Raw genomic sequence first — 23,000 nt, forward strand, 5'->3', positions numbered from 1 at the left:
ACTATCCATCAATCACTCTAGCTACCTATCTTTCTTTTCCATCTTTTGTCTGTGTGTGTGTGTGTCTGACTAACTCACTCCTCTCTCTCTCTCTCTCTCTCTCTCTCTCTCTCTCTCCCTCTCTCTCTGGTGAGTGTAAAGGAAGGGTAAGAAAGAAAAAGAGGGAATGGAAAGGGCTATACTAGGACAGATTATATTAAGTTAGGTTAGGATAGGTTAGGTTAGGTTGGGTTAGGTGAGGGAAGCTTAGATTTGGTTAGATTTCATGATGTTAGATTGTTATGTTAGGTTAATTTGTTAGGTTATAATAAAGTTAGAATGGTAGGGATATGGGGAGGGGGGACAGGGTGAGGAAGAGGGGGGACAGGAGGTGAGGAAGAGGGGGGAACAGGGGGTGAGGAAGAGGGGGGAACAGGAGATGCGCGAGAAGGGAGGGGAGACAAGGGGTGTGGCAGAGGGTAAGGGTAAGGGGAGACAGGGTGAAGGGAGAGGGAGTGAGGGAGAGACAAAGGGTAAGGGGATAGAAGGGTCAGGGGGAGAGGAGGGGTAAAGGGAGGGAAGGGTGAGAGAAAAGGGAGAGAGAGAGGAGAGGGATGAGGGAGAGGGGAGAGGGAGTGAGGGAGAGGGGAAGGGAAAGGGGAGAGGATGGGGAGGGCTTTCCAGTGATATACTCATAGCGATAGTGTTACCAAGCAAAACTTCTCTTCACTCTTCCAGCTCTCTCTCCCTTATCTCTCTCTCTCTCTCTCTCTCTCTCTGCTACACACATTCTTTTCTTTCTTTTCACATCTGCTTCGTTTCTTACAGTGGTCTATCTCTCCTTCCTCTCTCTCCTTCTTCTTCCTTCTATTCAATTCCTTCCTACTTCCTTTCATTTATTCTATCCCTTTTGTCTCCCCCCCTCCTCTCTCTCTCTCTCTCAGCGCGAAAATAAAAAGATAGATTCTTTTATATGCAGAGATCTTCCAGCCTCTTCCTTCCTTCCTTCCTTTCTTCCATCCTTCATTCTCCTTTAGATAATAAGTCGTCAGTAATTCTCTTTCTATTCTTCTTTCCTTCCTTCGTTCCTTCCTTCGTTCCTTCCTTTGTTCCTTCCTTCGTTCCTTCCTTTGTTCCTTCCTTCGTTCTATCCTTCGTTCCCTCCCCTGTCCCTTCCTTCCTTCGTTCCTTACTTCGTTCCTTCCTTCCTTTGTCCCTTCCTTTATTCCCTCCTTCGTTCATTCCTTTCTTACTTCCTCACCTCTCCTTACTTCTCTCTCTCTTCGTCCTTCTTTGCTTGTCTTCATTCGATTGCTCTTCCTTCCTTCCTTATTTCTCTCCTGATTATTTCTCTCTTCCATAGTTCCTTCCTTCCTTCATTCCTTTCTTCCTTCTTTCCTTCCTTGTTTTCGTCTCTTTGATCTCTTCTTTTACCTTATTTCTTTCAGTCTTTTTTTACTTCATTTCCTTTTTCTTTTCTTCTTCATTTCTTTTTTACCTTCTTCTCGCTTTTCTTTCCCTTTCTTAACCTTCCTTCTTTCTTTCCTTCCTTCCTTCCTCCCTCCCTCCCTTTCTTCCTTCCTTCCTTCTCATTCATCCATCTGTTCATTCTTGCATTGCCTGCCTAATTCCCCCCCTTCTCTCTCTCTCTCTCTCTCTCTCTCTCTCTCAGTTTTTACTCCCAATCTTGTTACCATAAAGAGAGACGCACAGAAAAAGAGAATGTATGCATGTATGTGTCTGTGTATGTATGTACGTGTGTGTGTGTATGCGTGTGCGTGTGTATGAATAAGCGTGTGTCGGCATGAATGGACGTCTGTGTACGTCTGGCGGCGAACACACATATGTACGTTTTATTGCTTATGTCAGCTAGCTGTGTGTGTGTGTGTGTGTGTGTGTGTGTGTGTGTGTGTGTGTGTGTGTGTGTGTGTGTGTGTGTGTGTGTGTGTGTGTGTGTGTGTGTGTGTATTGGCTGTTTATACTTTATATTTAGTGTGAATACAAATGAGAGAGAGAGAGAGAGAGAGAGAGAGAGAGAGAGAGAGAGAGAGAGAGAGAGAGAGAGAGCTGTAGTGTGTAAAAATCTCTTGTTCTTCCTTGTTCTTATGTGAACAGGAAGGAAGAACTCAAGGAAGATGAGGCCCATAGCCTAACTCTTAGCTTCCTTCCTCACCCTAACTCACCCTGCCTCATCCTGCCTCACCCTACCTCATTCTGCCTGATCCTGCCTCACTTTACCTCATCTTACCTCACCCTACCTCACGCTGAACCTGCCTCACCTCGCCTCACCCTACCTCATGCTCCCTCACACTGTCTTCCTGCCTCACCAAACCTCACTCTGCCTCACCCTACCTCACCCTACCTTACCCTGCCTGCCTCACCCATCAACCTAACCATCTCACACAATCTAATTTACTTTTACCTGGCTTGAAACGGCCTAACTTAACCTAACTTAGCGTAATCAAACCAAATCGGAAATAAACCTCTCCCATCCCTTATATCTTCTCATGGGCTTTGGCACACACACACACACACACACACACACACACACACACACACACACACACACACACACACACACACACACACACACACACACACACACACATTATCTCAGCCTTTTCTTCTCCTGAGACGAGGGTAAAATTATCCGAGTTAGTGTTAAGGACTGACCGCCTCATGGGAGCTGTAAGGCCTGTTTGGTCTTTGTATCATTATTCTGTGTGTGTGTGTGTGTGTGTGTGTGTGTGTGTGTGTGTGTGTGTGTGTGTGTGTGTGTGTGTGTGTGTGTGTGTGTGTGTGTGTCTTAATTCTCGTTTTATTCATCCCCTCACCCATTTCCCACTGTCTGACTGTCTGTGCAATTTTGTCTTGGTGTCTACCTGTCTCTGTCTGTGTGTCCGTCTGTCTTTCTGTTTCTCTGTCCATCTGGCTGTCTGTGTCCCCCCCTCTCCTCTCTCTCCTTCAATTTCTTTTCCTTCATCCTTTCTTCATTTTCCAACTCCATGCCTGTCTACCTGTCTGTCTTTCTGTGTCTCCGTCTACCAGTCTGTCTTCCTGCCTGCCTGTTTGCCTGTCTCTCTGTTTGTCTCTGTGTCTACCAGTCTGTCTGTCTGCCTGCCCGTTTGTCTGTCTGTGTTTGTCTGCCTGCCCCCTTTTTTTTTCACTTTGTCTATTTATCCCTCCCTCCCTCCCTCTCTCTCTCTCTCTCTCTCTCTCTCCCGCCCACACCAGCCTCATCTGCATAGCCATTCTCTCCTACAGCCACTGTCCACTAAGCATACATTCTTTTTTTTATGCCTCTGAAGAATGCAGTCAAGGCTTCTACAGGCGGAAGGAAAAGTTCTGCGTCGCCTTTATGCGGGGGTGGAAGAGAGAGAGAGAGAGAGAGAGAGAGAGAGAGAGAGAGAGAGAGAGAGAGAGAGAGAGAGAGAAAGTGATGGGAGGAAAGGAGTTATAAAATAGATAACAGAGATTGAGTTGGATGGATTTACTTTGTTGTACAGACCAAACAGACTTTTTTTTCCCTAAGGGTCTATAAGAAAAAAAGTGAAAAATTTTTTAGACTAGTTGCAGATTTATGAGAGAGAGAGAGAGAGAGAGAGAGAGAGAGAGAGAGAGTAGGGGCCCTTGGTTAGGCTACGGTAGTCCAGTATATTTCAGGTACGCCTTCACGTGGTGGCACTGATATGACCAAGCAGTGGAGCTGCCTGGCTATATACACATTCCTCAGTCCCCCACCCCTATCCCCGAGGAGGATGGCGGAAGAGAAGTTTCAGCCTGCAGTCTACCGAGCTCACGTTCAGATGAGAATTAGGTTATAACTACTACTACTGCTACTACCGTTACAACCACTGCTATTACTATTACCACTACCACCACCACCACCACCACCACAACCACCACCACAACCACCACCACTACTGCTACTCCTCCTACTACTACTACAATTACCACTACTACAACTGTCATTACTGCTGCTACCATCACCACTACCACCAGCATCACCATCACCACCACGACTACCACTGTCATCTCCATCACCAATACAACAACAACTACTACTGCTGCTGCTACTACTACTACTACTACTAGTACTACTACTACTGCTACTATTACTACTACTACTACTACTACAGCTCGAAAATTTAGTCCTGAGAATAATAAAATCGCTTGAAAGTAGCAAGGATAAGACAAAATGAAAAAAAGCATAATGGGGGAGAGTACAATACATTCACGTCCCTCCTTCATTTTTATTTATTTTCTTTATTTTTCTGGCATTGTCTTTATTTTCATCTGACGGAACTGTCACTCTCAAAGTTTGCTTATTAAAATGTGGCTGCGTGAAATTCAGAAACCGTAAATAATGAGGTACGAATGAGTCTCCTTGGTTACTAGTCAAATCCACCCTCTAATCAGTCGACACGGCCATCAACCGAGCGGAAAGCGCTGAGGGAAACGCGTCCTTGTACTGAAGCGGTTAGTGCGAATCTATCTATCTATCCATTGCCAGACGCCTTAATCCCATACGGGGTGGCTACAAAAAAATCGCCTCCAAGTCGCCCTGTCCCCCACCATTTCACTACCCTGCTCCCAACTCACACGCCCCTCTCTCATATACCTCTCCACTCCACCCCTCCATCTCATCCTCGGCCTCTCCTCGAAGTCTCCATTAAAATCTATTAGAAAATGGTTTGTCCAAAGGTAAAAAAAAAAAAAAAAATGGTTCGATGCTAGAAAATGAAAATGTGGATTTACGGGATATTATGTCACGAGAATAAAACAGAAAAGTAGTAATATAAACAAACGTACACACACATACATAAACACAAACACACACACAGATATACACACATAGCCGAAAACATACATACCCATATAGGCATAACCATACACATACATACCTACACACGCATTCACACACATACATACTCCCCCCACACACATACGTACATATATACATACATACATTAATCACGAACTTCTTTACATAAGCAAGACTTAGAGAGAGAGAGAGAGAGAGAGAGAGAGAGAGAGAGAGAGAGAGAGAGAGAGAGAGAGAGAGGCCTACAAGGAGACTTATTTTTTCTTCCACTTCGAGACAGATCGACAGAGACAAGGCTTCATCCTGTATTGTGTGTGTGTGTGTGTGTGTGTGTGTGTGTGTGTGTGTGTGTGTGTGTGTGTGTGTGTGTGTGTGTGTGTGTTTTAGTTACCAGGATGTGTGTTTTAATTTTTGTTAGTTATGATGTGTATGCGTGTGTGTGACTGTATGCATTTGTGGGTGTGTATGTGTCAGTTTGTGTGCGTGTGTGTATATGTGTGTGCTTGTGAGAATGTGTGTGTGCATGCGTGTATGTATGTGTGTGTGTGTGTGTGTGTGTGTGTGTGTGTGTGTGTGTGTGTGTGTGTGTGTGTGTGTGTGTGTGTGTGTGTGTGTGTGTGTGTGTGTGTGTGTGTGTGTGTGTGTGTGTGTGTGTGTGTGAAGAGGAACAATTAAATGTCATCTTCCTTCACTAAATCTATACCAGGCCTCGGCGTCTCTCGTCTTCTCTTCCTTGTCTCATTCCTTGGTACTTTCTTCCTCCTTCCTTTACCTGATTCTCTCTCTCTCTCTCTCTCTCTCTCTCTCTCTCTCTCTCTCTCTCTGTCTCTCCTGTTTAACCCTTATTCTCAGATTTTACCCCCGTTTCTTCTTCCATCCCTTCCCTCCTTTCCTCTCTCTCTCTCTCTCTCTCTCTCACCAGACTGCCTAACATAAGTGCCGTCTCGCCTAGTAATTATTTCACTTCTAATCACCTTCTTCATCACACCGCCCAAACATTTCTTATTTTTGCCTTTTTAAAGTATTTTGCATTTCTTTATATTTTCAGGTTCACATATTTTATTTCTATCATTTTTTTATGTATGTGCTTGAAGTTGACCTTTATTATGTTCTCTTTATTTTTATAAGGAGAACATAATAATTATCTCTATACTTCATGTATCTTATGCTGAATTTATTATTATTATTATTATTATCATTATTATTATTATTATTATTATTATTATTGTTATTATTATTATTATTAATATAAATAAAGTACTTAGATAAATAAATAAATAAATAAGTAATTATATATTATTATTATTATTATTATTATTATTAGCTTTGTTATTATCAATATTATTATTATCATGGGGCAACATAGGATTGGATGATGGAAGGATGGATGCATGTATTATTACTAGGAGAAGCAGTAGTAGTGGTAATAACATTAGAGGAAGTACGAGTAATAGTTCCCGTAGTAGTAGTAGTAGTAGTAATAGTAGAAGGAACCGCAGGCTCATCTGGACGCGAACGCGGTGGACTGCAGACTACAGTTCATTTCTCCACAGCCCTCCCTCCTCCTTACGGGGGAATAGAGAGGGAGTTGAGGGGCATTTGTTCATTTGGGCACCTCCACTGCCCGGTTATCTCAGTGCCACCACGCAAAGGCGTCCCTCTCCTGCACCATGCAAGAATCAGCTGGTATTTTTTAACTTTCAAAGTCACTGCTGGTCAGTCTGGGATCATGTGTGTGTGTGTGTGTGTGTGTGTGTGTGTGTGTGTGTGTGTGTGTGTGTGTGTGTGTGTTGTCTATCTTTCCCACCGCCTACGATCTCCAGTCTTTTCATTTCGTGTCCAGGTATCATGGATTTGTAATTTGCCTTTCACCCAATTTTATATATATAGAAGGGACAATCAGACAGTGCCTTTGGTTCTTTCTTCCGCTGATGATAAGAATGTTGTGGAAGCAGGTACATTTAAAGCCGAATATTCTTGTTCATTTTTACCCGGAAATTTGTGAAAATGTATGTGGTTGTACAGCAGGTAGGCGCGTCTATCAATAAATGTATTTTTGATATCTGTGTATTGAGGAAAATGTGGGATTCTTGTAGATCCTTTAGTTACCTGATTTTATACAATAATTTAAGTTTCTTGTTATTTTGTCTGCTTTTCTTGGTACCTGAACGTCACTATCTATCAATGTATCTGTCTGTCTGTCTGCCTGTCTGTCTATTAGCTATATGTATTTATCCGCCTATATCTATTTATCTGCCTGTCTGTGTGTCAAACTGTCTCTGATCTATCTATTTTCTATCTATCTAGTTATGTCTCTACCAATCTATTTATTTGTTTCCCTATTTGTCCAACTATCCATATTTCAGTCAATCTTTTAGACATACATACACACAGATATACATATATACACGGGTGACAGTAAGAGAGTAATATGCATCTTACAAGCAAGACATCTGTATGATTGAAAATCCACTTTCTCTCTCTCTCTCTCTCTCAAAGATACCTGCATTTCTTTTTCCAATTCATGTCACCTAGGTCCACATTCTCTTTTCCTAAGTTGTTTATTTTGCTGACTGCTCCTTGCTGTCTTATTCAGTGTTATACAAATCCTTCAAACATCGCCATACTCTGCATATATAACGTACAAAGGGATACTGACCAGCCATATCCAAAAATAAATCGCTAAGGAGGAGGTGTCATGAGCTTCCTTACCCGACGAGAGTGTGGGTCCACGCCATGTACTCTCCGTATCCCTATCTCTCTCTCTCCCTCTCTCTCTCTCTCTCGTGTCCGATGTCCTTCTCCTTTCGCCAGGGTTTTATGGGACAGAGACTAGTTTTATTTACATAATTCTGCGTGTTTGTATTCCATCCGGCTTGGGTGCAGTAGCCTGGATCTGTTTCAGTGTTTTTTATGGTTGTATTCCCCTTGTATTCTCCCGTATTCAGTGGCCGCATACTCCCTCCATCTTTTCTGCCTCCCAAATGCTGACTCCCATATCGTGTCTGCCTTTGACGCCTACATGCTTACTCCCACGCACACACACACACACACACACACACACATACACACACACACATGGACTAAGGGAGTCATTCTTACACACAGATTCGTTTAGAGGCACATACATAGACATAAATATATACAGTACAAGCCCATAAACAAAAACATGTACATATACACTAAAATAGCTACTGGTTCTTTTGTAGACACAAACATACACAAACACACAAATAATTTCACATATGAGTATACACCAGGATAGTCACCTTTACACACAAATTCGCGCACACACACAGAGATTATATATATATATATATATATATATATATATATATATATATATATATATATATATATATATATATATATATATATATATATATATATATATATATATATATATATATATATATATATATATATATATATATATATATATATATATATATATATATATATATATATATATACAAACCGTATCATACACGCATACACTAGGACATTCACTCTTACAAACATCGCAGACAGACAGACTGATAGACAGATGCAGATAGACAGATATATACATAGACATAAATATACATAGATCTATACGAATATGCACTAAGGCTTTCACACTGACACACACACAGAAAAAGGCAGACAAACTTAAACAAATATACACACAAAAACAACCCACAGTCAGCTACATTATACTTCAGTATACACACACACACACTCTCTCTCTCTCTCTCTCTCTCTCTCTCTCTCTCAACATCCAGCCGGTCACTTAAATCCCCTTACTCCAAGATGGCTGCCTCAGCACCGTAGGTATCTGTTTCTCTTTTGATCTGTGTACGAAAAACCTCATTTCTTATCTAACAAAAAAGAGATTCGCAGACGTTAGGTGCGCTGAACCGACCCAGCGTTTTCTTTAACCTCATTTAGTTGCTGACTTTGTATAGAGGTCTTAATCGCCTCTGTGTGGAGTAGCTACAGCATTCACGTGTGTGTGTGTGTGTGTGTGTGTGTGTGTGTGTGTGTGTGTGTGTGTGTGTGTGTGTGTGTGTATGTGTGTGTAAGGGGAGGCTTACCACATTTATATCTTTTCTTTAATGAAAATCACTCCTGGACCATCCTGGCAATCATCATCATCATTATCTTTCTCTCCGTCATATCACCACCACCACTACTACCACCATAATCTTCCTCTCCGCCTTATCACCACCACCACCACCACAACCATCACCACCATCATCATCATTATCATCAACATCATCATCATCATCATCACCATAATCCTATATTCCACTGCTAATAAAAGAGGGGGGTGGGTGGAAGAACTCCAATAACAATAGCAATAAACAAAAAATCAGGAGTAATTATAACAAGATTGATAAGTGACTGTCTTTTTACGGCTCACTAACAGGCTAGCAGTCAGTCTCTCTCTCTCTCTCTCTCTCTCTCTCTCTCTCTCTCTCTCTCTTCAAAACAAATCAGTATAATGTACTTGATACCCCAGCTTATCTAAAAGGAAATGAAGGTACCCCTGCTTGTACTCTCACAATGAGCTTATATTTGGCTACTCCAAGATGATCAACCGATAAAGTTTAACGCCAGAGCAAATAATCGCCAGGATAAATTTACCACACTGGTTAAATATAGTTTAAATAGACCAGACCACCCTCCCCCGCACCGCCTTAATGGACCCGCCCTCTGACGTCACCGTGCATGCGCCTAGGACCCTCTCCTGCGCTTGCTGAACGTAAATATTACTAAAATAACTTATCCCGATCTTCCTAAAAATAGCCATAGATAAAGCAATTTAGCCTGATTGCTGCGAATCTAATGAGGCTGTATTTATAGAGGCGTATTGCTGAGACTGGTAGTTAGGAGTGTTTAATAGATTCAAGAGTTTAACAGTTAGTAGGGCTTTGGGAAATTAATAGGCATGATTTTAGAGGGGAAGGGTGCGTCGGGAATAGCTAGTTAGTTGAGAGAGAGAGAGAGAGAGAGAGAGAGAGAGAGAGAGAGAGAGAGAGAGAGAGAGAGAGAGAGAGAGAGAGAGAGTTACACATTAAGACCTATAGATTTTTACTGGTCAGTCTTGATGGTGTGTACGATTTTATATATTTATTAATTCATCGATCTATCTGTCCATCTATCTACCTATCTGTCTATTGTAAAGCATGTGGTCAGGATCAATAACCCATTTACGTTCATGGATTCCGGATGAATGCAGCGAGATTATGGTCCTTCCAATCCGCTTGAAGATTACGTTTTAATTAACAAAACCTCATTGGAAATTGACACATTTACGAGACAGTTTATCAGAACTTTTGACCACAACTACACACCCATTTCAAGTGGTTCTGTAGGGGCTGGAGAGGGACGCCTTGATGTGGTGGCATTGATATAGCTGGGTGGTGAAGCTGCCAGGTTATACAAACGCCTCTCATCTCCCTCCCAATGCCACAGAGAGGATGGTGGGCTGTAGGAAGAGGGCAACTTCAGTCTGCAGCACACTGGGTTCACGTTTGAGATGATCCTGTGGCTACAATAACTACTATTGCTAATGGTTCTATGGCTATTGTTGACTGCTACTGTTCTTCTGAATCTATCAATCTTTGGGCTCTATCATCTCGCCAATTCTCTTCGTCCTCTTCATCAGTGACCTCCTCAGCTGGACTTCTAACCCTTTAAACTCTAATGACGCCACCCGTAACTTTTTCACCTTTGTAGCGTCCACCACAGCAGTTACCTCAATAGTCACTTGATTCCTGACTTATCTATTACTCCACCAACACCACCACCAACACCACCACCACCACCACCCCTTTAACAACGACAGTACAAAGTTGATATTTCATTTTATCTAATTCCTCTCCATTTCGCTTGACCCAGAAATTCCCTTGCATACAAAACAATAGTCATATATATAGATTGCCTTTGATATATATAAATATTTCGTTTAATTGCTGACGATTTTCTTTTATACCCAGGCAAGGGATTAAAAAAAGGGAAAAAAATCGTCCAAGCCTCTCGTGTTTCCCTACGATTAATTACAGGCGATTTTACTCAGCTTTGTCTCCACTTCGAGCTTCTCTTTCTTTCAGTCGGCCTTTTTCTCTACTTCATTCTTGTGTCCTGTTACTCTCTCTCTTTTTTTTTCTCCCCCTCTCTCCTTTCAATTAGACCTCGCTCACTTTTCTCACGCCTTGCTTTCATTCATTCTTTCTCTGTCACTCGCTCCCTTTTTCCGTTTCTCACTTTCTCTCTTTCTTTCTTGCCCCCCCATTGCTTCCTTAGTTTTATTGTGCATATTTTTGTGTTCCGTCCACCCACACGCTCTCTCCCTCTCTCTCTCTCTCTCTCTCTCTCTCCACAAACTACTCTTACTGAAAGAGAACAAAGATAGAACATGAGAGAGAGAGAGAGAGAGAGAGAGAGAGAGAGAGAGAGAGAGAGAGAGAGAGAGAGAGAGAGAGATGCTCGATTAGGAAGAGGAAGAGAATGTAGAGGAGGGAGGGAGGGAGGGTGGGAGGAGAGAGATGACAAGAAAATTAATGACTATATGGAGGAAAGAGGGAGGGAGAGAGGGAGGGAGGGAGGTAAGGAGGGAGGGAGAGGGAGAGATGGAGGATGAAGGAAGGAAGTAGGAAAGTGAACAAATAATAGAAGAGGTAGATAAAAAGGAGGAAGGGACGAGGGAAGAGGAAACAGAGAGAGAGAGAGAGAGAGAGAGAGAGGCTAGAGGGATAAAGAATGAATGAATGAAAGAGGAATAGTATGGGATGGACAGACAGATAAAATGATGGATAGATATTGTAAATAGAGGGAAACGTTAAGTAAGGGATACGTCAAATGCCACTCCCTTCTCTCTCTCTCTCTCTCTCTCTCTCTCTCTCTCACACACACACACACACACACACACACACACACACACACACACCAATCTGACCGTGTGCATATATGTATGTGCATGTATAAAGTCTACAGCTGTACCGCATATAAAAATGATAAACAATAGCAATCTTCACTATCGCTAATGGGCAATAACACAGAGGTCTTGAATCTACTGTCATAACATAAGTGGATTAAAAGACTGACCACGGCTGCTACTGAGGATGACCCCCACACTACCGCTCTTACGAAGGTGGGAGTGAGGCGTAGGCACTAGGGCACACACCGCCTAATATTTGCCCCGAGGTGCGACCAACCCCTGCGAATATTGGCTACTCTTCATAAGGGCATCCCACCTCCCCTAAACCGCTATTGAGGCCCAGAGCAGACTCGAACTGGGCCTATTTTGACTCTGTATGCCTTATTTACTTCTGAATATCTAGATCCATATTTATATTCATATTTTTTCGGCATCTATCTATTTATCTATCTGTTTATCAATCTACATCTATCTATATATATATATATATATTTTTATATTACAGTATATATCTATCTCTAGCAATCTCTGTCAATCTGTCTATCTATCCGTCCAGCTATCTTTATAACTTTTGTGATTCTCTGCATCTTGTCACTATGATGTATATGACTGTATTTAGGTATGCACTATAGCATGCATGTACGTAAAATTTCGTGTGTATTTTGGTGTAGGTTACGTGACAGCCAACACGCACATAGGACGTGTACGTGACTTGACCCACGGTGAGAAGTGACGGAAAAAAAAAAAACTACCCAGCCCCAGCCCAGACTACCTGACGTGTAGGACCTGGTATCGTATTTCTAACTGGTTCGGAATTTTCTTGACGCCTGTGCCTTAGCGATTCATTCTCCACCTTACATCACAACATCATAGTACGTCGATGCTGAAAAGATATTGAGGGAAATAAAAGAACGCTGAGGCGTAATGTGCAAAATAAATCGCTTACGGCAGGGTGCTGGGGGCCTCACACACTGGTCATTTTATATGCAATAGTGCAGATGCCATAACCCGTTCTTGTTAGTCTTTTTTTTTTTTTCTGTTCCTTATTACCAGCTAATAAGTTACTGATGCAAACTATATTTTCTAATGCAAAAAAGAAGGAACCAAAGGCCAGGAGCCCGCAAATTGTTCCTCAAAAAGAAAAAAAAAAAGAAAAAAAAAGAAAAAAAGAGAGCCAGAGTCAAGATCCATCCACAATATAACGATACATATTCTACACGAGAAATTTCAGGGGTAAAGTGTATAATGAATCGCTAAAGAAAATTTGCTACGAAGCCTCACCATTCACACAACAGGTTATTCACATTCACTTGGCGGAGTTTTTCATATCTGTTCAGCTAATTTCCCCAACCATTCGGCCAGAGCGCCTTGACCAACTGACTTGTGTTCTCGTCGGCCCCTAGCGCCTCATCCGTAGCGATTTATTTTATGATATGGCTGGTTAATATCCATTTGCAAGTTATTTATGCACAGTATGAGGATGCTGGAAGGATTAGGTAACACGGAAGAAAGCAGTAAAGTGTAACAAATAAAATAAACCGCTTAGGAAAGGTGTTAGGGAGCATGTTTAACCGAGGAAATACAGGCCTATGGTGTAGCGATGTTAGAAGGATTTATGTAACACAAGACAGTAAGGTGTAAGAAACAAAATAAATCGCTCAGGAGAAAGTGTTAGGGAGCATCCATAAAACGACGAGAATAGGGCCTATGACACCAGGCGTTACATATATATTATCTATTTTATTTTATTTTGTTTTATTCTATTTTTTATTTTTTACACCGGAATCCCGAAGCCACTTTCCCTGTCATGAGCGAAAAGGATGAAATTTGCAAAGCCTTAACCGAACCGTGAAGGGGCACGCTAACACCCTTTTCTAAGTGATTTATTTTGCTTATTACACTTTACTGTTCTTTTCTGAGTTCTGTAAATCCATCAAACATCGCCATACTCCCCATAAATAACGTACAAAAGGATATTAACCAGCTATATGCAAAAATATATCGCTAAGGAAGAGGTGCTAAGGAGCCTCCTTACCCGACGAGAATACGGGCCAAGGAGTTGTAGTAGTAGTAGTAGTAGTAGTAGTAGTAGTAGTAGTAGTAGTAGTAGTTGTTGTTGTTGTTGTTGGGTCATCTCAATATAAACACCGCTGTCTGCAGGTTGATGTTACCTGTCACCTACAGTCTTCCATTCTTTTTGGGGGAGGAAGGAAGATGAGAGGTTTCTATTACCGGACAGCTCCTCTGGCCGGTTATACTGATGCCACCTCGTGAAGGCGTCCCTCATCAGCACCCAGTCACACTAAACACCACATGGGCAGTGACGCCATTGATGACGTCACCCCGTATCACTGACGTCACAACGGACTATAACGCGTTTGTTCTAACCCTACAAAGATTCCAACCTCTCTCAGCCCAGTTGATGGCCATGTGTAGTCAGGCTGCAGGGGTAATTTGTCTAGTAACCAAGGAGACCCATTCCTACCTCATAACTATGGTTCTGACCCGACGAATATTTTTAACCTCTCTGAAATGGATTTATGATCAGTGTTGATAAACTGAAGGGTCGATTTGGCTAGTAACCAAGGAGACTCATTCCTACTATGACTCATCGAATTCAATTTTACCACTACGTAGCATTCAAGCTGTGGGAGTGGTCCAGTGTCGTCGGGTGAAAATGCACAGTCCAATTAGAAATAAATCAAAGTACTTATTAAATCTCACAACTACTAAGGAAAAACTCTAGACTAAACCCCTTCAATTTCACATATATTTTTCTCAGATGAAACGGATTATTCAGCTCAAGCCTCTAGTAGTGTGTATATCTATCTACCTACCTGCCTACCTACCAATCTACCTATCTATCTATTGCAAGACGCCTTTTATCACTGAGGCAAAGGTGATGTATAAAGTTTTTTGTTATATTAATTTCCCCTCAACTGATCTAATAAATGTATGTACGCATGTCGGTTTAGGTAGGTATGTGTATATATGATCGTGTGCGTGTGTATGTGTGGATATCTGTCTGTCTGTATGTATCTATGTACATGTTAATCCCTCTTCCTCTTTTCCTTTTCTTTAGCGTATTTCTGTATTCATATTATTGCATCTTTATCTGATCTCTCTCTCTCTTCTCTCTCTCTCTCTCTCTCTCTCTCTCTCTCTCTCTCTCTCCCTCCTCCCCCTTCTTCTTCTTCTTCTCCTCCTCCTCCTCCCCCTCCTTCCTCGTCCTTCTCTCCCCTGCCCATCTCCCTCTCCCCACCCTCTTCTTTCATCACAAGTGTATACAGGATTCAGATGAGAGGGAATGCTAAGACACCCACTCATCCCATCCCCCGCCCCCCTAGCTCTCTCTCTCTCTCTCTCTCTCTAGTTATTCCAGTATCTTTCCGAGTAATATTATTTAGTCGATATAGTCAGACCACACCTAGAATATGCTCTCCAAATCTGGCATCTGTACATATGTGATTATAATGTTAAGTTTTTCTGAGATAGGTCGCCCGATTGCTTCCATTGTGAACCCTTTGAACCTGTTGACCTTTTTTTTTCTTTTTTTTTGATCAGGTAAAATGTTGGATTTGAGTGTTCCTTAACCCTTCAGTACAAGTGGCCTTTAGTACTCTTAATAAAGAATAAATCAAGCAAATACATCATCGCAGAGAAAATGATATGGGTTGAAATATATGAAGAACGCCTTAGGAAACTGAATTTTTATTTTTTTTTTCACCTAATAAGGCTTCGAAAGAAATTTATTTTTTTCATATTCTAAATGGAACTGATAATGCAAAAATAGGAAAGTTCTTCGCATTTTTCAACATTACGCTGCTGCTGCTTTTGTTGTTGTTGTTGTTGTTGCTATCGTGATCAAGGCTCATCTAACTGTAAAGCCAGTGACATAGGGAACAATACTGAGGTGTAGGTGAGCTGCTATACACTGAGGGCATTGTGGAGTGTCCGTGTGTTGCATATTGTATTGGTACTGTAGTGAGGGAAAGGGAGGACCTCATACTAAGAGACTGTCCACTTCATGTTTATAAAGCTAGGTAGTTCTTTGTGACATTCTGCAGCAGTGAAGGAAGTTCCAAGGATATTTTGCCAGTAGTTATAACATCAGTAGCCAAGTGATTAGAGATGTTTTGCTCTATGAAAGGAAGCGATTTCGACTCAAGGCTGAAGGAGGAAACAGGCCGATGATTTTAATTTCCCTTACACAAGAACTTTCTGATCTTTCACAAAACCCACCGATGTGTTATCAAAACATCCCCGCTAATACCACCACACCAGTCCTACATGAGACAGCCCTTGCATGTATTCAGTACTGACGCTGAGTATTAGATCTCAAGTGGTGACATGTAAAGGTGTGTCAGGAAACTTACTGTTAAGTCTATATAATGAACACAAGTAATACGATCACCATTTATCACAATTCATGATTCTTACATGAAAGTTCTCTAGAATCAGGGTGTCATGTATCGAAGCTACTATTTTAATACACTAAAAAATGAGCCGCACTTGACTGAAAGGCAAAATATATAATTAATCTGATCTACTCATACGTAATTGAAGGAAACAAAACGTAACCTAACCAAACCTAACCTAAAATAACCCAATATGGTCAAATTTGGATAAATCACTCCTAACCTAACCTAAACTAACCTATCCTGAACTAACCTATCCTAACCTACCCTACCCTAACCTACCTTAACCTAACCTAACTTAACCTTACCTAACCTTACCTAAACTAACCTAACCCAACCATCTACATCTTCTTTTCCACAGATTCCACCCACGTAAAACACTCTTCCACATAAACTTCAATTAATAATCCACCTACTCTCTCTCTCTCTCTCTCTCTCTCTCTCTCTCTCTCTCTCTCTCTCTCTCTCTCTCTCAGCTATCCTTTAGTATCTCCCCTCATCTCCACACTATCACATCTCCATCGCACTACCCACTTTCTCTCTCTCTCTCTCTCTCTGCTTTTCCTGATCTCATCTTCCCTTCTTCCTTCCATTCCTCCCATTTTTCTTCCTTCCTTCCTCCTTCCCTCCTCCTTCTCCTCCTCCTTCTCCTCCTCCACCCAAACCATCCCTGCTAATCATTGCTCATTCATCTTTCTCTCTCTCTCTCCCACTCTTTCTCTCTCTCTCCCACTCACTCTCTTACTCATGCTCTCTTCACCCTATTTCTCACGCGGCTAATTTGCCCTCATTCATCTCTCTCTCTCTCTCTCTTTCTCTCTCTCTCTCTCTCTCTCTCTCTCTCATTATCACTCCTCTCTTTCCTTGGGCTATTTATATATATATATATATATATATATATATATATATATATATATGGAGGCATATGTGTTCTTTCTCCTTCAGGACGATGCCTTATCCAATTTCTCTCTCTCTCTCTCTCTCTCTCTCTCTCCCTCTCTCTCTCTCTCTCCCTCTCTCTCTCTCTCTCCCTCTCTCTCTCTCTCTCCCTCTCTCTCTTTCTATACGGTCTTTTTTATCTTTATACTCTTTAGCTTAGGCACTGATGATGATGAAGGATAGGGGCGCCTTCACGTGGTGGCAATGATATAACCAAGCTGCTCCACTGCCCCGTTATACGGACGTCCCTTGCCCCATATTCTCGTCGGTTGAGGAAGCTCCTTAACACCTTCTCCTAGGCTATTTATTTTTCCTGTTACACCTTACTGTCCTGTTCTGTGGTATACGAAATCTTCAAACGTCGCCATAATCTGCATCATTAACACACAAAAGGATAATATAAGCCATATCCAAAACTAAATCGTTAAGGAAGAGGTGTTAGGGAGCCTCTTTACCCGACGAGAACACGAGCCCTTGTCTCCCTCCCTATCCCCTGAAAGATGGATGGTGGACTGAGAGAGAGAGAGAGAGAGAGAGAGAGAGAGAGAGAGAGAGAGAGAGAGAGAGAGAGAGAGATTTAAATATAGACCACACAGACCTTACGACCCCAACAAGATGGTTCAGCCCTTAGATGCAGGTAGAAAGATAGATAGATTGATAGACAGTCAGGTGGATAGACAGGCAAACAGGCTGCAGTCGACCGGGTTAACGTTCAGATGAGTTTCGGGTTGCAGATACTACTACTCTGATGAAAGATCTGCTTCGTATGGGATAAGGAGAAGAGTCGCAGTAGTAGTAGTAGTAGTAGTAGTAGTAGTAGTAGTAGTAGTAGTAGTAGTAGTAGTAGTAGTAGTAGCAGGAGGAGGAGGAGGAGGAGGAGGAGGAGGAGGAGGAGGAAAAGAGTAAGGGAGGAGGAAGAGGGAGGTAGTGGAAGGAAACAGAGAATGAGGGTGGGAGGAGGAAGAGAAAGAGGGTGGGAGGAGGAAGAGGAAGAGGGTGTGTGGAGGAGGAGGAAGAGGAAGAGGAAGGAGGCTGGAGGAGGAAAGGGTTATTAAACGTAGCTCAGTGGCTGATAAGACAATACTATAACTCTACATCCTTTCCATAGCGCTTCTTCGTGACTAGCATTATATTCCAGCGGTACTCTATTGCCACAGTCTCAGTATTCAGGATGGAGAGACGATGGGGTGATGGTAATTTTAGGCCAAGTTAGAGTAAAAAGGATATACCAAGAGCCTTCTGAAGAAATTGGTTCCCTGTAACACCTAAAGGAAAATACCGAGAAATCTTTAAGTAGGGAAAGTGTCATCTGTCCTAAAAATACCATCTTACGGGACCAAGAATAGAATGAGAGAGAGAGAGAGAGAGAGAGAGAGAGAGAGAGAGAGAGAGAGAGAGAGAGAGAGAGAGAGAGACAGAGAGAGAGAGAGAGAGACAGACAGACAGACAGACAGAGGCCATCTACTGACAGCAGGTAAAAAAGTCTAATGTGGGCGTGTGAAGTAGTCGGCGTTTCCTTGAACATGGGTATTTCCATCCCTATGACGACGACTTTTGCTCTCCCTGTTGACACTTTTATCGCCTCTATCTTTGACACTCACTCATTGCACTTGATCGGACGGCAGGCTACCGTGTGTGTGTGTGTGTGTGTGTGTGTGTGTGTGTGTGTGTGTAACTTGCAGATATTGTGGTCACTGAAGTACTATGTTTATCTGTCTTTCTGTGCATCAAAGCCTAAAAAGGGCACATGACTGTTTGCAGAAACTGTTGGAAAATAATCATCGACTTATATCCATTAACCTATTAATCCATCCACCAATTTCTCTCTCTCTCTCTTTCTCTCTCTCTGTATATATATGTTCATCCATCCATCCATTCATCCATCTATCCGTTCATCCATCTGTGTGTCCACCAACCTATCAGTCTATTTATCCATCATCTATCTATATGTGTATCTATTTACTATCGATCCATTTATCTATGGGGAACTCTGGGATAGTGAACGCGTCGCAGAAATTCCGTGCTTCATTTTATGTTGTCGACACTGGGAATGCATTGCACAGTCCGTTTCAGAAGCCCAACAGTACTCTTACGCGTGGCGCATCTTCGCTTGTCACCAGCCTGACAATAATTCCCACCGCCCATACTGAATACATACTAGGGCTGTCTCACCGCCCATACTGAATACATACTAGGGCTGTCTCATCGACAACAGTGTGATGGCATTGACAGGAGTCATTATAATCAGCATTATTAAAACTTCCCAGATCCCTGTAGGAAGTTTTCTCTTTTTTGTCAATATTCTTAACATTCTTCTCGCTTAAAAAGTAAATAGCCATTACTCGTTTCTTTGGCCTAGAGCCTTCAAACTTTGTCAGGTTAATCGCCAGCCGGCGGCTTCTTCTGGCCAAATAGGATGGCAATCCATCAACCGGATCACCGGATATTATTCAGTATGGAAAAAAAAAAAAAAAAATGATTCGGGATGCTATCTTAGAAATTGCTTAAGCTAGCAAACTGAAATGTTGCTAAAATATAGCCTTAAGGAGGCCTCATTGCGGAAAAGTATGGTTCCTGTCAGTTTATTACTCTCTGAGATTGCCTGGGGAAAATATTGGGACTTTTCCAGATATTCCGGATCTCACCTAATTTTCCATGAAGGATTAAGAACAGTGCCACGAAACTTGGTGGTCTTATAGCCTGTGATGATCCAAGGTGACATGCACAAGATCAGTGACCTTGACCTCAAGGTCCGTTTGTTACTTGGCTTCTAGTAGGCATGGGAGAGGGAAGTTTTACCAAAACTGTCCTTTGGACAATTTTACAGTTATTATTATTATCATTATTATTATTATTATTATTATTATTATTATATTTTCTATTATTATTATTATTATTATATTTTCTATTATTATTATTATTATTATTATAATAGCCCTCCTAGCGAGGCAAAAATTTATTCGCCTACGTCTGTGTGTCAATGGGTCTGTCTGATTCGATAATATTTCAAAAACAAGTTGACAAATTGTATCCAAACTTCGTGGTCAGTATCCTGGGGTATATGCCTTGTTTGTTATTAATTTTGGTTAAGCTGCAATCATATAACTACGATTGCTAGGGGATTTTGCATTTAAAAAAAAATAATAATTACCCTCTAGCTTTTTCCTTTAGTTTGCCATTTAATACCATTTTCTATCATACCCTCAATCAGGGGAACGACTATTTAAAGGGTAAATACTGAATATTTTTCAAAATTTTCCCATTCCTCTAACTATCGCCCAATTGCTTTAACATCCTGTATGTCAAAAGTTTTAAAATCTTTCCTTAAAAAAAAAAAAAAAAGAATAAAGCATCCTTCATATCACAACCCTCTTTCCGATTGTCAGTACGCGTTCTGCCAGGGATGCTCCACTGCCGATCTTCTCACCTACCTTTCAGACTCCTGGTCTTCCTCATTTCGAGACTTTGGTGAAAGCTTTGCCATTGCTCTTAACATCTCAAAGGCTCTTGATCGAGTCTCGCATAAATCTATAATTTCCAAACTGCCCTTTTATGGTTCCTATCCTTCTATATGTGCCATCATCTCTAGCTTCCTTTCTGGTCATTCTATAGCTGCTGTTGTAGACTGTCACGGTTCTCCTCCTAGAGCTATCAACAGTGGTGTTCCTCAGGGCACTGTCCTATCACCAACTCTCTTCCTTCTATTCATCTGACCCTACGCACTCATATGCTGATGACTCTGTCCTTCACCTTTGTATCTGCTTCCTGCTGCGTCCATCTCAACAGTTACTTCAACAAACAAGGGACGAGGCTATGGCACACCTAATGTCTGATTAGGCTCATATCTCTGATTGGGGTAAAAGTAATCTTGTTTTTAATACTTCAGAAACTCAGTTCTTACATCTTTCAACTTATTAATATCTTCCGCTGGATTATCCTCTAATTTTTAACAATATCCAACTCAGTTCTGCATCATCACATTCTTGGGGTTTCATTCTCTCGGGATTTATCTTGGAAAGATCATATTACCTTTCTTGTAAAATCTGCTTCTGAGAGATTAGGTGTGTTATGCCGACTCCGTGCCTACTTTACATCCTGCTCATTTGTTGGTTCTATTCTCGGGTTTTATTCGCCACTGTGTAGACTACAGCTCTTATGTGTGGGGAGGCTCCCCATGTGCAGCTCTTCTCAACAATGTGGAGTCAAAGGTTTTTTGTCTCATGAACTCTCCTCTTACTAGCTTCTTCCAGCCTCTGGCTCTTTATATCTTTTCTATCGCCACTTAAATGATCACGGTTCCTCTTAATTGTCTGCCTGCATCCTTCCACCACAACGGTGGGCATGTAGCACCTGTTTAGCAACAAAGTCTCATCCCTTTTCTGCCCAACTCTGTAATGAAAGAGTTAACCGTTATTCCCAGTCTTTCATGTGTGCAACAAGTCAGCTCTAGAACTGTCTTCCTCTGTCTGTATTTCCTACTGCCTAAGACTCTGGTCTTTCAAAAGCAGTGTCCAGGCAACTCAAAATGAACAGATCTTGAATTTGGCTCCTTGTTGTTTTGTTTTTATTTTTTCTTGGACGGAACAATCTGGCGGGCTTCTGGTCTCTGGTTCCTTCTTCCTTGCATTAAAAGAAAAAAAAACTCAATGAGCTTCATCAGTATAACAACCTTGGCTTCAGCCTTCTGAATGCTTGCTTGGTATTTAACCTGATGGGAGTAGACAGAGACATCCTAAGACTTTTTCGATTTTGACTGCGGTGATATGCCTCTGATTGCCAGAGGACTACTGATGTAGATTTTTTAGTGATGGCGCGCGATACCATTCGTGGGCAAATGCTTTGGCTCTTCTTAACCCCTTAACCACGGGGTGTCACTTTCGTGACGCTCGGGTGCAATGGATCATACTGTGGGGCATCACTTTTGTGATTCTGTGTTATTTTGAATTATCCCAGGCTTTCAAGTGGTGGCTTGTATCATCTATCAGTACTGCCAATGTCCAACACTAGTCAGCACTCCAAATCTCATCTGTACTCCCATCCATTGTTGACATTTTAGCGATTTTCCCCCATTCCTGACTCCCCTCCCTACCTCCCCTCCATTACCCTGTCCTTTCACCTCCCCGGCCGCGCTGCGCTAAACAAATCTCCCCCAGATTTTTCCACAGATTTCATCCATTGAAATAAGCCCTATGCCCTATACTTATACAAAATAATATATATCCAAAAAAAATACGGTAAGTGATAGTGGTATACACCAGGAATTGGCTAATTATCACCTGACAACACCTCACATGCATTCATTCGCTACATTACCACGGTAATTTCCCCTTTGAATTATGCCTTGTAATCTATTTCTGTAATAAAAATATATATCAGAAAGGAAGGGAGAAGCCTAAGTGACATTTACATTCACCTGGAACTACCTATTTCTTTATGTATTGCCGAGATTTTCTACCAATAATTTATTAGCATGTAAGTTAGCAGCTGTCAGCCCCATTGTCACTGTCAACCCTTGCCTTCTCAGATAAGCCACGGCATTTAGTTTCTTGTCCTCCTCTGTGGTCAAAGCATGTCGCACTCGCACCCCGCCATTTCTGCCGCTTCTGCACCCATTGCAAAGGGCCCTGTGACCTCTACACCCAGAAAAACTCGTGAGGGAAGCAAGAAAGGACTAAGTGACTCTGCAGTGGAACATGAACTAGCGGAATTATCAATGGTGATGATGGATAGTGATTTTAACCTTTCGGGGGATTCGTGCGATGAGCCGGGTGAGGAAATCGTGCCAGAAAGTACTAGTACGAGTGCTTTAGTGTCCACAGTTATTCCTAGCTCCAAGGGAAAGGAGCCGTTAGTGCAGCAAGGGAAGGAATTTGGGAAGGGATTGAAAAGGCAGCATGTTAGCCCCGGAACAATG

At 41.9% G+C, this 23,000-nt stretch overlaps 1 protein-coding gene across 1 annotated transcript in view; it reads right to left on the reverse strand.

Moving 5' to 3' along the window:
• Positions 1-23,000, reverse strand: part of LOC145404602 (chordin-like protein 2) — a 118,174-nt gene that overhangs the window by 78,486 nt on the left and 16,688 nt on the right. The gene's annotated exons all lie outside the window — the stretch shown is intronic.

Source organism: Coenobita brevimanus, chromosome 64 (genome assembly GCF_032717465.1).
Source record: "Coenobita brevimanus isolate Jiangsu-jjx chromosome 64, ASM3271746v2, whole genome shotgun sequence".
In the NCBI taxonomy this organism is placed as follows: domain Eukaryota; kingdom Metazoa; phylum Arthropoda; class Malacostraca; order Decapoda; family Coenobitidae; genus Coenobita; species Coenobita brevimanus.